Source organism: Acinonyx jubatus, chromosome A1 (assembly GCF_027475565.1).
Source record: "Acinonyx jubatus isolate Ajub_Pintada_27869175 chromosome A1, VMU_Ajub_asm_v1.0, whole genome shotgun sequence".
In the NCBI taxonomy this organism is placed as follows: domain Eukaryota; kingdom Metazoa; phylum Chordata; class Mammalia; order Carnivora; family Felidae; genus Acinonyx; species Acinonyx jubatus.
In genome coordinates this window covers 160,093,645-160,107,106 of record NC_069380.1, presented here as the reverse complement: position 1 = coordinate 160,107,106, position 13,462 = coordinate 160,093,645, and the positions used below count along the sequence as shown (strand labels likewise).

The window sequence follows — 13,462 nt, the reverse complement described above, 5'->3', positions numbered from 1 at the left end:
TTAGGAACCCAATTTTGTTGTGAAAATTTTAAATTAAAAATATGTTGGGGCGCCTGGGTGGCTCAGTCAGTTGCGCGTCCGACTTCGGCTCAGGTCATGATCTCACAGTTTGTCAGTTCGAGCCCCGCGTCAGGCTCTATGCTGACAGCTCAGAGCCTGGAGTCTGTTTTGGATTCTGTCTCCTCCTCTCTGTGCCCCTCCCCTGCTCCTGGTCTGTCTCTGTCTCTCTCAAAAAATAAACATTAAAAAATAAAAAAAAAAAAGAATATGTCAACATAATTTGCATTGTAGTTTATTTCATTTTTGATCTGGTATCCTTTTCCCATGGATAATATTATAGACTTCTGATTAATGTAAACATGTGCTCCTTTTTAACATAAAGTGAATAAAGTATTTTAAGCTGAAAAAAACATATTAGAAATTAAACCAAATCAAACAAATATCAGAACATTAAAAAAGAGCAAGAGATTCTAAACACATTATATAGTCCCAAAATATAATGGAAGAAAATGTATTTAATACAAAAGTTAAATATTTCTGAATTAAGTGAAAATAAGGCATGCCTATGTTAATAGCATATTTATATAATCACCAAATCCTTCTATGATTTATATAATCATAATGAGATAATTTTAAAGATACTAGCTGATGTAACATACATTAAAAAACTTAGTAGGGTGACCTTGGTGAGAATATTCCAAAATTCAAAACCAGAGCAGTGTTAGTAAGTTCTGAAAATTGACATTTTTATACTTATATTGAAAATATATTTTCATATATATTCAGTATATTTCAAAATATATTTCAAAGAAAATATTTTCTCATGAAATGAAGGAATTTTATTTTTTTTTTTACTTTCTCACCTCTTTCAGCGCCCTTGTTCTTCCTTCCTCTCTCACTCACATACGCCCCATTTTTCCTTCCTAGGAAAGAAATTAATTTTTTTTAACCAAAGAGTTGTCATTCACTTGATGTAGAGTCCTTATGCATCACCAGAGGGTTAAAACTTATTAGTAAGTTTAATATGAATGAATAAATTGTATTAGCTCCGAGGTACTTTTCTGACCTCATTGAGATGTTCTACTAGCTGCTTAATGTTTGTGCTAAACTGCTTTTATGCATGAATCTTGACTCTCTCCCAAGGGAAAACCAGAGAGGTTGGTAAGTGGAACAACTAATTAATAGTCCATTTAGATACATAAGGAGTATTACACTGATAAGAAAACCCAGTTGGGAACAGCCAAAATGCCCTTTAAAAAATGAAAGAATATGAACAACACAAGCTATTTTAAATCTTCATCCTTTTTTAGCAATAATCCTCAAAACATGGTGTATGTGTTATTTTTATAACATTTCCTCATAAATGGCTAGAAACCCTTGAGAAATACATGTATTAAAAAGCACACTTGTGAGATATTATTCTCAATGGTAGAAAAGAGTACATTTTAGAACTGTACATAGAAAATAGTGTGATTGTTTTGAAGAAGTATATCTGAAAAACAGTAAATGATCAGAAGTTCTGTGACAGAAAATATACAACCTAGTCTCCAATTCCATAATTCACTGGTTATCTTGCAATACTTTTTTCAAGGCTTATTGAGGCTTGAAAGACCGTTCTGTTGCTTTCTTTCTTATAAGAACCCACCCTCAGTGAGCCATCATTTCCATGGTCAGCTGCTATGATATTCTGCAATACTCAACCATCTCTCCACAGTGGAATGTATCTTTTGAGTGTCCCCCTTGAATATACTCCTCTTTAGGCCAGTTTGTAAACTGGGCCCCTTCAGCTTCAGACTCCTTGGTCGGCTAGTGGTCATCTTTTCTGCCCAGCAGAAACTGGGCCTCAGGAAACTTCTTTTCTATGCTGTTAGCTATACTCCATACTTTTTCATTATTTACTTTTCACTAATTATTCTTAATTTTCATATTTAAAAAGGGTCATGGGTGATTCTTTACACCCGGAAAAGCTTTGTCTTCTAACTTTGAATGTCTAATCCCACCTGATGTCTGTGGTGATAAACAGAGGCAGAAAGTCAAATTTATAAAACAAGAGATTCATAGACATGAATCTGTAGAACGGAAAACAAGCTGGACATCAATAATTAGATATGCTTTCTTGCCTTTGTGATATCTTGGAAACCTTGAACAGCACCACTTAAAAGGCTCTCCAATATTCATTTAGTAATTAAGCCAATAAATTGGAGGCAGGGAGTGTTTGTTTTACAACAAAAAGTAAGCAATATAATTTGTTGGTTCCATCACCATATATTTCAGTCACCCCTCTTTGAAGAGGGGATACTAAACTCATTTGTTTATGTTCTGGAAGGATTAGCACCCTTCGACACAAAGCTATAATCATGGCTAAGATCTATTATAACAACACTATAATACAGAAAGAGCAGAAAAAGAAAAGATACACATATGCAAAGGAAATCACACACAGGTTCCCAAGTTCTTCCTCTTTCTCTGCTAGCATAAGATGCAATTTTCTCCTGTAAGATATCTCCACACAAAGAAGACCACCTGAGTCTTGGGGTCTAGAATTCTTAAAAGTACAAACTCCAGTCCAGAACCAAGTATACCATTACTCTTAATATCTTCTTTAAATATGGTGACAGTTTGGTTCATCTTGACACATCACATTACACATTCAGGAAGAGAACCCTACAGTGTAATGCTTAGTGTTTGACCCAAGGGTTGTTGACATGGCTACAGAGACAAAGATCTGAGTAAGCCAGCCCTGCTGTAGTAACTATTTCTCCCACCTGCCTAAGACTAGACATCCAACTGAAAAGGTAAAAAAGAAAAAAAGTGATGTAGAAGATCTTTGAGTCAAAGAAAGTTTTCAGGAAATGAGACAATGTAGTGTAACAGTGAGGGCACCCGGGTTAGTCTGTAATGCCTCTCTTTGTCTTTTAACCTCAGCAACTAATTGTTGTGTGACAACTTTTTTTTTTAAGTTTATTTAATTATTTAGAGGCGGGGGCGGGGAGAAGGGAGAGAGAAAAGGAAAAAGAAAGAATCCCGAACAGGCTCTGCACTATCAGCACAGAGCCCAATGTAGGGCTCCAACCCACAAAATGTGAGATCATGATATGAGACAAAATAAAGAGTCAGATGCTTAACCAACTGAGCCACCCAGGTGCCCCGTTTGTGTTATAATTTTGAAGGAACATTTCTCTTTTCCACAATCTCAGTTTTCTTAATTTTTAGCTCACACAAATCTTGGGGAATTAAAATAAATCAACATGTAGATTTCTTTGGCATTTAGTAGTTCCTCCTGAAATGAATGCAAATATTAAACCTTCAAACAACTTAAAATTATTGTGGATTTCACTGAAAAAAGCAAACAATTTAATTAACTTTTCTTTTTTATTTGACCAAGTGCATTTTCATTCTAATTACAACGTTGTGCTGAAGCTCTTGTTAACTTGCAAACTGAATAAGGTGAGATGGTATGTGCCAGGTGGGATAATATTTACCCTGGACTCATCTGCCATTTGCTTGCACACTGTGTATGTTGACCAAAATGACCTCAAGATCTCCTTGGCAGGCTCTTCAGGAAAGAGGACACACTTGACTCATCAGTGTCTGGCCTTGAATATAAAATATGTTTTCAATAAGCACAAAGTGTCTTTTTAGTTATGCTGTGCAGTAGTGCAGGAGACCATGTGTTTTGGCTTCTAGAGGTCACGGCTGACTGTTTAACAAGGCTTACTCTTCCTTTAGTGGTCCTTCACTTAATCATTGGAATGTTGAAATATGACCTTTCAACTTTTGTTGTTTGCTATTGTCCTTATTACTATGCTTCAACAAACACCAAGAACATTTTTTTACAAAGAGCATATCCAGATACCAAAGCAGTTATTTTCCTTAGATAGAGGACAATTAAGTTGAGAATGTATTTAAATTCCTAGGGATGAACACTATAGCCATGATGCACATTTCCCTATAGGATAATAATCTTGATGTGTACATTTTATTCTATAATGGTAAGGACATTGATAACACATATGTCCACTTGTCAAATATTTGTCAGGCACTATTATTTTCTTTATGAGCAAATATGCTTCCCTAAAAATATTACTGTTCAAACCTTAAGGCACCAACGTACAATTATTAAGAAAGTAAGAAGAAAGTGAGATAGATGGGGAAAATGACATTGTTAAAAAATTATTGCAAAATATAGAGGCTATACAACAACTAATGTGTATTAATATTCAGCCTTCATATGCAGAAGTTAACTTTGGGTAAATTTTCTCTCCTATTCTGATTGTAAAAATAATTGCTTTGCTATTAACTTAAATGGAATGTACATTCTACATAATTTTTTAAAATGTAGTGGCTTATTCTATTCATTTTGAATTCAGGATTCAATTTTTCAGGACTTGATGTTACAATTCTTTGTAACACCTGAGAATGTACTGGAAAAAACTGGTAGATTCTAGCCATTTTTCAAGAACAGGCTATTTTGAATAATTAAAAAATTTTAAAGGCACATTAAAAAATTTTTTATCTGCTTTATCCAAGAAAAATGCAACAGAAAAATATTAGAAATAAAAGTTAAAAATACAACATTATTAGATATTAATAAATTTATTTTCAATGTCTTTCAGAGCTTAAGATAAATTCTTAAAAATAAGGAAAAAAGTTTATGAAGATTTTTTTTAAATGTTTGGAACACTGTTGCTCTTTAAAATTGCAATAATTTGTAAATTGTGTTATCATTGACTGTAACTATAAAAAATAAGAAAAGTGATTAGCAATAGAAATAATATAGAAGTGATTTGCCACCTAGAGATATACATAAATATATTTAATGCCTTTAAAACTTATTGTCAAAATTCTTTTGTAAGTATTTCTAGAAATTTGCATCATCACTAACTGAAAACTCAGCTAAATGTTTATTTTCATCACAGATTATCATCAGTTTTGGCTTTTGTCAGTATAGTAAGGGTAACATAGTGTCCACTAAGACACTTTTAAAAATGTTTGTTCCTGACTACTTTTAACTGTCTGAGTGTTTCACTCCAAACAGTGTTGCTTAACTTTCAGTGATCAAGAATAAAGCGGTATTGGCCTAACTTGTAAAGTTTTTAGATAAAGAAGTCTTGCTAGTGCTTTTCTTTAGAAGGTGTTTAGGTTTAAAGTCTTAGTTATTCTGACAGTATTCTTAATGATCTGTATAGAATTGCCTAGGGAAACATAAAAGTGCCTATTTTTAGAAATAGGCAACAGTAGAAAGTAGTATGAAAATATCAGCAATGCATCACTCTTATTTGAAGATATAAATCACAACTACCTAGTAATGGAGAATGTTCTAATTAGGGGTTATGAGGTTAACTTTTTTAGCTTCATTAGGTTTAGTTAAAATAGAAACAGCTTAAATATTCATAACATTTACATCCATAAAACTATATTAAAAGGAATTTGCACACTGTATAATTCTTGCTTGTTTTAACCCTGGGAAGAGTCCAAAGTAATTAGAGGACAAGCAATAACACTTTTTATTTTGTTTTTTAATTAGCTAGAATTTATAAGTAGGTAAACCCAGTCACCTTATCTTCGATGATTTTTCATAAAGTACAAGACATAATGGGAAATGTCACTAAAGATAGTCAGGGATGACTAGCACCTGCTCTCAAGAAGATGATGAAGCAAGTAAGAAATGATGGGGAAAAAAGGGCCATTATTTGTTTCAAGTTATCAGGAAGACACATCTGTTCAATTGTGTTTTTAACAAGGTGCTATGAAGGATAAGGAAGATTATCTGTGTTTCTAGACCAATAGAAATGATTAAGATTCAGGATTTTTTTTTTTTACTTGTTGAAGTATATGACCCACCTTTCATTATACCAAGCTTGACCCCTGAGCAGCATTCAGCTGCTACCATACTATCATCTTGTTAGTTTCTATTTCTGCTATAAAAAATCACCACAAACTTAGTATCTTAAAATGACAAATGTTTCTTATCCTCTATCTCTGTACTTTGGAAGTCCAAAACAAATCTTACTGACCTAAAATCAAAGTATTAACAGGGCTGCATTGTTTTCTGGAGGCTGTAAGGAAAAATCTGCCTCCTTGCCTTTTCCAGCTTTTAGAAGCTGTTCATAGTCCTTGATTCTGGGCCACTTTCCATCTTCCAAGTCATCAATGACCAATCAAGTCCTTTTCACATCATATCATTCTTACTTTGATTCTTATTCTGCCCCTCTTCAACTTTTAGAGAATCTTGTGATTATACTGATCTCACCCAGGTAATCTGGAATAATCTCCCTATTTTTTCACCTGATTAGTAAATGTAATTACATCTGCCACCTATTTCTCATTTGCCAGGTAACCTAACAGATTCATAGATTATGGAGATTCTGTCAAGAACATCTTTGGGTGGGGGCCATTATTCTGTCTGCCACAGCTGTGAACTATGAAGATGGAACATAGATGGATATAGTTCAATGTTTTAATGAAATGAATCTTAAACTCTTCTTAAGCATGTTTAACATTTTACTGAACTTCAGGAAATTTCTGTTTGGTCTTCCAGTGTTTCTTAAAATAAACACCTGCACTCCACATTTCTCGGTCTGCCTAAGAAACTATTTGTGTTTTTTGTTTGTTTGTTTTATGAGCTTCAAATAATGTCACCCACTGAGGTCAGCCTCTGATGCCTAATGAGTTTCTAAAAAACTTCTTGATCAAAACATTCCTGGCCTTGAAATAAAGTTGCCATTGAATCCAAGCTCTGAAAGGCAAGTTGAACTTGAGGACAGGACACAAAGCCCTCTCTGCTGTAAGGAATCATATCCATGTAGTATTATCTGGGTGTGTCAGATCAACACCTGTGCAAACATTTTGATCTCTGGCTTATATGCACCAACACTTGAAATCTTTCAATATTGAAGGAGTTCTGCAACCAGTTTAATTAACAATAAGTATCTTCTCGTTTTTGGAAAGGTTCAGGAGCCTGACTTGCTTAATTTCCTGAAAACCATAAAAAGAGCTTCTGTAAGTTCTCCAAATATCTGACATTTTTCTTTCATTTTGTTTTGTTTGGTCTTTCCCTTGGAACATTAGAAGTCATATTTCTTACCTAGATCATGGGAGACACAATTACCCTGCTTAGCCATTTAAATCAACTAGAATAGAGGACCGTGGGTGCCTCAGTCAGTTAAGCGTGGGACTCTTGATTTTGGCTCCGGTCATGACCTCAAGGTTAATGAGTTCAAGTTCCACATCAGGCTTTGTGAAGTGCCACGCCTGTTTGGGATTCTCTCTCCCTTTCTCTCTGCCCCTTCCCTATGTACGTGTGCACTTGCTCTCTGTCACTCTCTCTCTCTCAAAATAAATGAATAAACTTAAAAAAAATCAACTAGAATAGTCCTTAATTTTTTTATTATTTTCTTCCTAAGTCCTTCAAAATATCTCCCAATGTATTCTGATCTTTGGAAACATCCTCTTTGAAACAACCCTCAAAGGCATTCCCTTTCTCATGTGTATCTTAATCTTGTATATTTTCCCTGGGCTTCAGAATTTACTAATCTTCCACTGATCAACTGTAACTAGAAATTATAAAAGTTTAGAAGGATTGTATATGACATGAGGACCAATAAAAGGTTAACTATTTTTGGAATTTACTCCTTCCTTGCCTAAAAAAACTCCAGAAAATCAGTCAGGAGACCCTGGAGTTAAACTGGGTTAACAGTGGCTAAAAAAAAAAAAAAAAAAATGCACAAAAACAGTGAACCAAACTGAGTGATTCAGACATATTAGATATAAAGAGGCAATACTTAAACCTTTTTTTAAATTGAGGTATAATTGACATTCATTGTATTAATTTCAGGTGTACAACATAATGATCAATATTTGTATATAGTGTGAAACAATCACCACAGTAAATCTAGTTAACATCAATCACCATATATAGCTACAGAATCCTTTTCTTGTGACACATTTTTAATATAAAGCTTGCCGTATTGTGATTTAATTCTATTTTGGGCATAAATGGCTTCCTTTTAAGGTAAGCAACAATAATGAATATTTTTTGGAAAGCTAAAAATACCCCTTTCCCATACTAGAATAAGCTGAAGACAACTTTAGTGAGTTAGATCATGACTCTGAGTTATCTGTTCTCCATACTTCTGTCCATTTTTGCTTTCTTTAAGATTTATTTTTTTAATTTTTTTTAAATGCTCATTTATTTTTGAGAAAGAGAGAGTGAGCAGATGGTGGGGGGGGGGGGCAGATAGAGGAGTTGAAGCAGGCTCTGTGCTGACAGAAGAAAGCCCAATTTAGGGCTCAAACTCATGAACTGTGAGATCATAACCTGAGCCGAAGTCAAATGCTTAACCGACTGAGGCACCCAGGTGCCCCTTGTCCTTTTTCTCTCTCTGGAATGAATTCTATTGAGAGATGGATTCATGAAATGATATAGTTTAAGAGAAGTTTTCCTAAGCCTGAAATTTCTCTAAAGTAGTTTTAAAAATCTTCTAATAGGAAATATATTGGGTTCAACAGAGATGCAGGAGTAGATTCTTGGAATTATCAGTCATTCAAATCTCAGTGTGCATTAATTTGATTGTTTTCTTTTTTTTCTTTAACATCTGTGCTGATGGTAGTGAAATAGCAGGGATTTAGAAGGGAGGAGGTCGCCATGATAGGTAAGGGCCAACATGAGTTGTTTGGGCCAATTAGCAGAGGGAAATACGGGGGTTGGTAGAAGTGTCAGTGTTTGCTGTGGGTGAAAGAATGCCAGATGAAGGAGAAATGTGGGCCACACTCACGTCAACAACACAACTTCTGCCTATCTTCACACTGGCCCACCAAAGGGGGATGATAACTTGATGCTCAGAAGAAGGGATTATAAATTAGAAAAGCCACCAGAATGGATTAGAGTATTTATAAATGTTTGTATGATTTTACGAAAGAATGCAGTGAATACCTTTTCGAAAGATAACTACAACTATTAAAATGTGCACATTTTCTGAAACTGCTACACTCGAACGAGTATGCGCTGAACTGAATGAATAACTAAATGAATGTAGGATGTAACTCTAAGAAAGGGATCTCACACCACTGGCTTTTGGAAGGTTTTATGGGTTGAATTATATTCCCCCAAAGATGCTAAAGTCCTAATCCTCAGTACCGCAGATGATCAAGTTAGGATGAGATTATTAAAGTGGGCCCTAACCCAAATGACTATGTCCTTATAAAAAAAGGTAAATATGGACACTAAACAGACATGCACAAAGAAAGATTATGTGAAAAGACAGAATGCTATATGCTATATGAGTATTGGAGTCATGTTGCCATAAGCTAAGGAACATGTGAGACTATCAGAAGCTGAAGAGGCAAGAAAGTATCCTTCCCTAGTGCCTTCAGAGGGACACGTCCCTCACGGCCCTTGATTTATTCAGACAATAAATTTCTGTTGTTCAATGCCATCCAATTTATGATACTTTGTTACAGCAGCCCTGGGAAATTAATGTAGGTGTCCTTTTAAAAATAATTAAAAAAATAATTTAAAAAATTATGTTTATTTTTGAGAGAGAGAGAGAGCGCGAGCATGAGTGGGGGAGGGGCAGAGTGTGAGGGAGACAGAATCTGAAGCAGGCTTCAGGCTCTGAGCTGTCAGTCCAGAGCCTGGACATGGGGCTCACACTCACGAATGGTGAGATCATGACCTGAGCCGAAGTTAGACACTTAACCAACTGAGCTATCCAGGTGCCCCTAAAAAAACAATTTTTAATGGAAACAACTAAGTTTATTTTGCTCAGCATTAAGTTTTTTTGATTTGTAAGTTTTGTGTTTTAGTTTCTCTGTTACTTTCTTTCTTACAAAGGAAAATCTATGGACTACTCTGATGACGTGTGGCATTCAGGTTACATGTAGGGTATACATTCAAAGTAAAATAGCTAAATAACAATCCAATATGTGAGGTGGAATAAAGTAAATTAATTTTCACAAGTTTGTCTCTGTACCTGGCTGCTATGCTATCTAATGGGAAATAAGCGATTTCACCCTATACCTCTGAGCTGAAAACAAAACACTCCATAATGTTTGTATTCCTTTATATGGCATTTTTCTTATTGTTGTGATAGTGATGCTCAGGTTTCATTAATGCTTTATGTCAACTGCAAAGATGTGACCTTGCAGGGACATAAATGATCCCATCTAGGCCAGCCATCTGCATTATCTGATCTTTTCTCCCTAACCCACCTATCCACACACACAATTTCACTAAAGTCTCTTTGCTGTGACTGACTCACATTCTGAAAATACGCAGATTAGATAGATGATAGAGGGGTGAGAGAAAGCAAGAGGGCACAGTGGAGTAAGAACAATGATATGCAATAAGATATATTTGCAAATCAACCTAATCTCACAATGCACAGTGTTAGGAAATTCTGACTTTTAAACATATATCTATCACTTCTTAGAAATTTCTATTTATTTATTGTTTATATGTTTGTTTTTTGTTCATTTTACCTGTTGGCTTGTTTGAGTACATAATGATTATTAGGTGATGAACCAATATAAATATTTAATAACAACACCCGAAAGATTATAAAATTAACAAACCTAACATTTTTCATAAGAAAACAGGAAAAGATGAGGTAAGATTTTAAAGTGAAAAGAGCCCACAAGATGAAAAAAATATATATGATCTGATGAGTAACTTTTTAAAAAGCATCATGAATGTATGCTAGTCTTATTTCTTCAAAGTCCTTGAGAAAATCTTATTAGGGTGCAAATGACTTTGTTATGGATCAGAATGATAAAAGGCCTCTCATCCAGAATAAAAATTGCTTTTTGCTTATAAATTCTATTGTTGTAAGCATCCTCTGTCTCTTCCTGCTAATGCAAATAAAATTAACATTTTCCAGGTAAACAGTATTTCCCTTACATGTGTTTAAGTAGCCAAGTAATCTTGTCACAGATGTTTTTTACATCAAGCATTTCACTTAAAAGTTTCTAATCGTTCTTCAAACCTTCAGAGTTTAACTTTGGTCTTCTCCAGTTCTAGCATTTTGCATTAGCAGGAAATAGCATCGTGCCAAATATTTCTAATTGACATCTGCAGAGTATCCTGTAATTCTTCCCTCATCTGTCAGGTAATTCAACTTCTGTAGTCCTATTTTTAAATTAATGAAGCAAAGGAATGTTGTTTTCCCCTTTGTGAAACTGAAAAACAAGATAAGCTTCATCATGGTTATATTAGGGGCATAAGAACATGCCTTCATTTGGGGAAATTCTATACATGCTTAGAAGAGACAGGCCATAATCCAGAATATAAAAGTGTGAATGTGTGATTTTGTTCAAAGGCATCGCTAATATACTTGTCTTATTGTCACAACTTCTAAATATAAAGCTTTGTTTTTCTTTTTCAGCATGATTTAACATCATTAGTCATACTCACAAAGTCACTGCAGGGAAGATTTAGATGTCAGAGTCATTTTACAGGTGAAGAAATTTAGAGGAATAAAAAAAAAAAGCGTGTGAGACTGAGATACAGACGTTGGTTGGTTGGTTGGTTGGTTGAGTTTTTTTCCCCAAATGGTTTTCAGTCCTCCTCAGAAATCCATGGGGGTTTCTTATTGTGTTGTGTCAAAGCAAAATACTTTTTTCTGGACTCTTCAAACACTGTTCTATTCTTCAGAGCCAAATAAAAAGCCTAAAATAATCTCTACAATGATTACGTTACTACAATAATAATTATTTCTAAATAACTTATGGACACTTATGATAGAAACAGCTTTAGCAGAGTGAATCCAACTGTAGAAGATTGATAAAGGTATCTTAGACAGATGAGGGAGACCCAAGAGTGAGAAAGCAAGGTGGACCATGGAACTGGCTTTGATCATATTCACAGCACAGAAATAAGCAATATGCTTCAAGCATTTTAATGTGATCTAGAGGGATCATAGGCAGTCAAGCCAGCCCAAACTGAAAGAAGAGCTGGCACTCTCTCTGGTGAATTGGAAGAGGCCATTTTAGTTTCAGTTCCCCCTCAGGGTCATATGCTACAATTCACTATTATGCAAATGACTAAATTTCCAAGGTGAGTTGTAACTGGCAATGTAGCTACCTGTGTTACAGGTGATATAATGAGGCCTTTACAGGCCTAACATATACACTTAATTATGATATTTCTCTTGAGCCTGGAATGGTGCTGTGAATATTTCTCTCTGTTGTAGTTCTTGCTATGAAAATTCTAAATATAAAATCTATTCAAATTAAAGAAAATTTTTATCTGATAAGAATAAATCTACTTTGAGAGCCTAACTATAGAAATTACTTTTTTATATTACATTAGGAAAAGGATAAAGTCACCTAAAAACCTAAACCCAAAAAGAAACATGAAAGGGATATTGATCAAGTTGATCCATTATTACAAAATTGGATTAAAAAACATAATTACGGATTTTAATCAAATGATCTCACTAATCAGTGAGTAAATTGCCTCCTAAATTTAAATCTATGAGTCTAGTTTCTCTGACTTAAAAATGTGCCTCTACCAATTTTGAGTTGAGTAAGTTCTCTTAAAATTGAGCTAGTGGGTTCATATTGTAGACATAATATTTATTCCTCTTATAGTTTTATAGCCCTTTTTGTGACAAATTTTTATTGTATTTTGGAAAATTGTTGATTCCAGTAAAAAAAGAATATACACTTTTGAACCAGTGTTTACAATTGTAAAAGAAACAAAGATCTTTTTTATAATGCTTATTTTGCTTCTAATTAGCTATGTGTGTTCATGAAAAAATTTACTTAGTTCTCACATATTTCCATTTCTTTGTACTGCTATCAAGATAAAGAAGATGGATGGAGAAGATGGATATAAAAACACTTATAAAGCATTCAGAGTACATAAGTTTCCTGTGAGATTATTGTTCCTATTTTGACTATTACTATTTATTTTGATTCAGCCATCTGTACATTTCTTAAGTTGTGTTGAGCAATCTCAAAAATGGTAACAGTCTCTATTTTTCTTTCTCAAATGGATGTGAAGTGAATACAGCTGTTAACAATAAGATGATAATTTTATCTCAAATTTTTTCAAATATTAGGGGCGACTGGATGGCTCAGTCGGTTAGGCATCTGACTTCCTCCCCTGTCATGATCTCGTGGTTCATGGGTTCGGGCCTCACATCGGGCTCTGCGCCTACAGCTTGGAGCCTGGAACCCGCTTCAGATTCTGTGTCTCCTTCTCTCTCTGGCCCTCCTCTGTTTACACTCTCTCAAAATGAATAAATGTTAAAAATTTTTTTTCAAAAATTAGAACACACTGGCAGCTGTAATCAAAATAAAAAGAAGAGTTTAATAACACAGAAATGGGAAAAGTCAGTAAGAGTTAAATATGATGGTAATGAGGGTGATTAAATATTTGGGAAAATTGCTAATAGCATGGTCCACTTTTAAAAGTTGATTGTACAAGTGATGTTGGTGAGAAAGAGTGTTTATAGTG

At 34.5% G+C, this 13,462-nt stretch overlaps 1 long non-coding RNA gene across 1 annotated transcript in view; it reads right to left on the bottom strand.

Moving 5' to 3' along the window:
• The window catches only part of LOC106982282 (uncharacterized), a 458,722-nt gene that overhangs the window by 154,526 nt on the left and 290,734 nt on the right, over positions 1 to 13,462 (bottom strand). Inside the window, exon 7 of the long non-coding RNA XR_008299853.1 lies at positions 864 to 923. This is a non-coding gene — a long non-coding RNA (uncharacterized LOC106982282). The remainder of the gene's footprint in view (positions 1 to 863; positions 924 to 13,462) is intronic.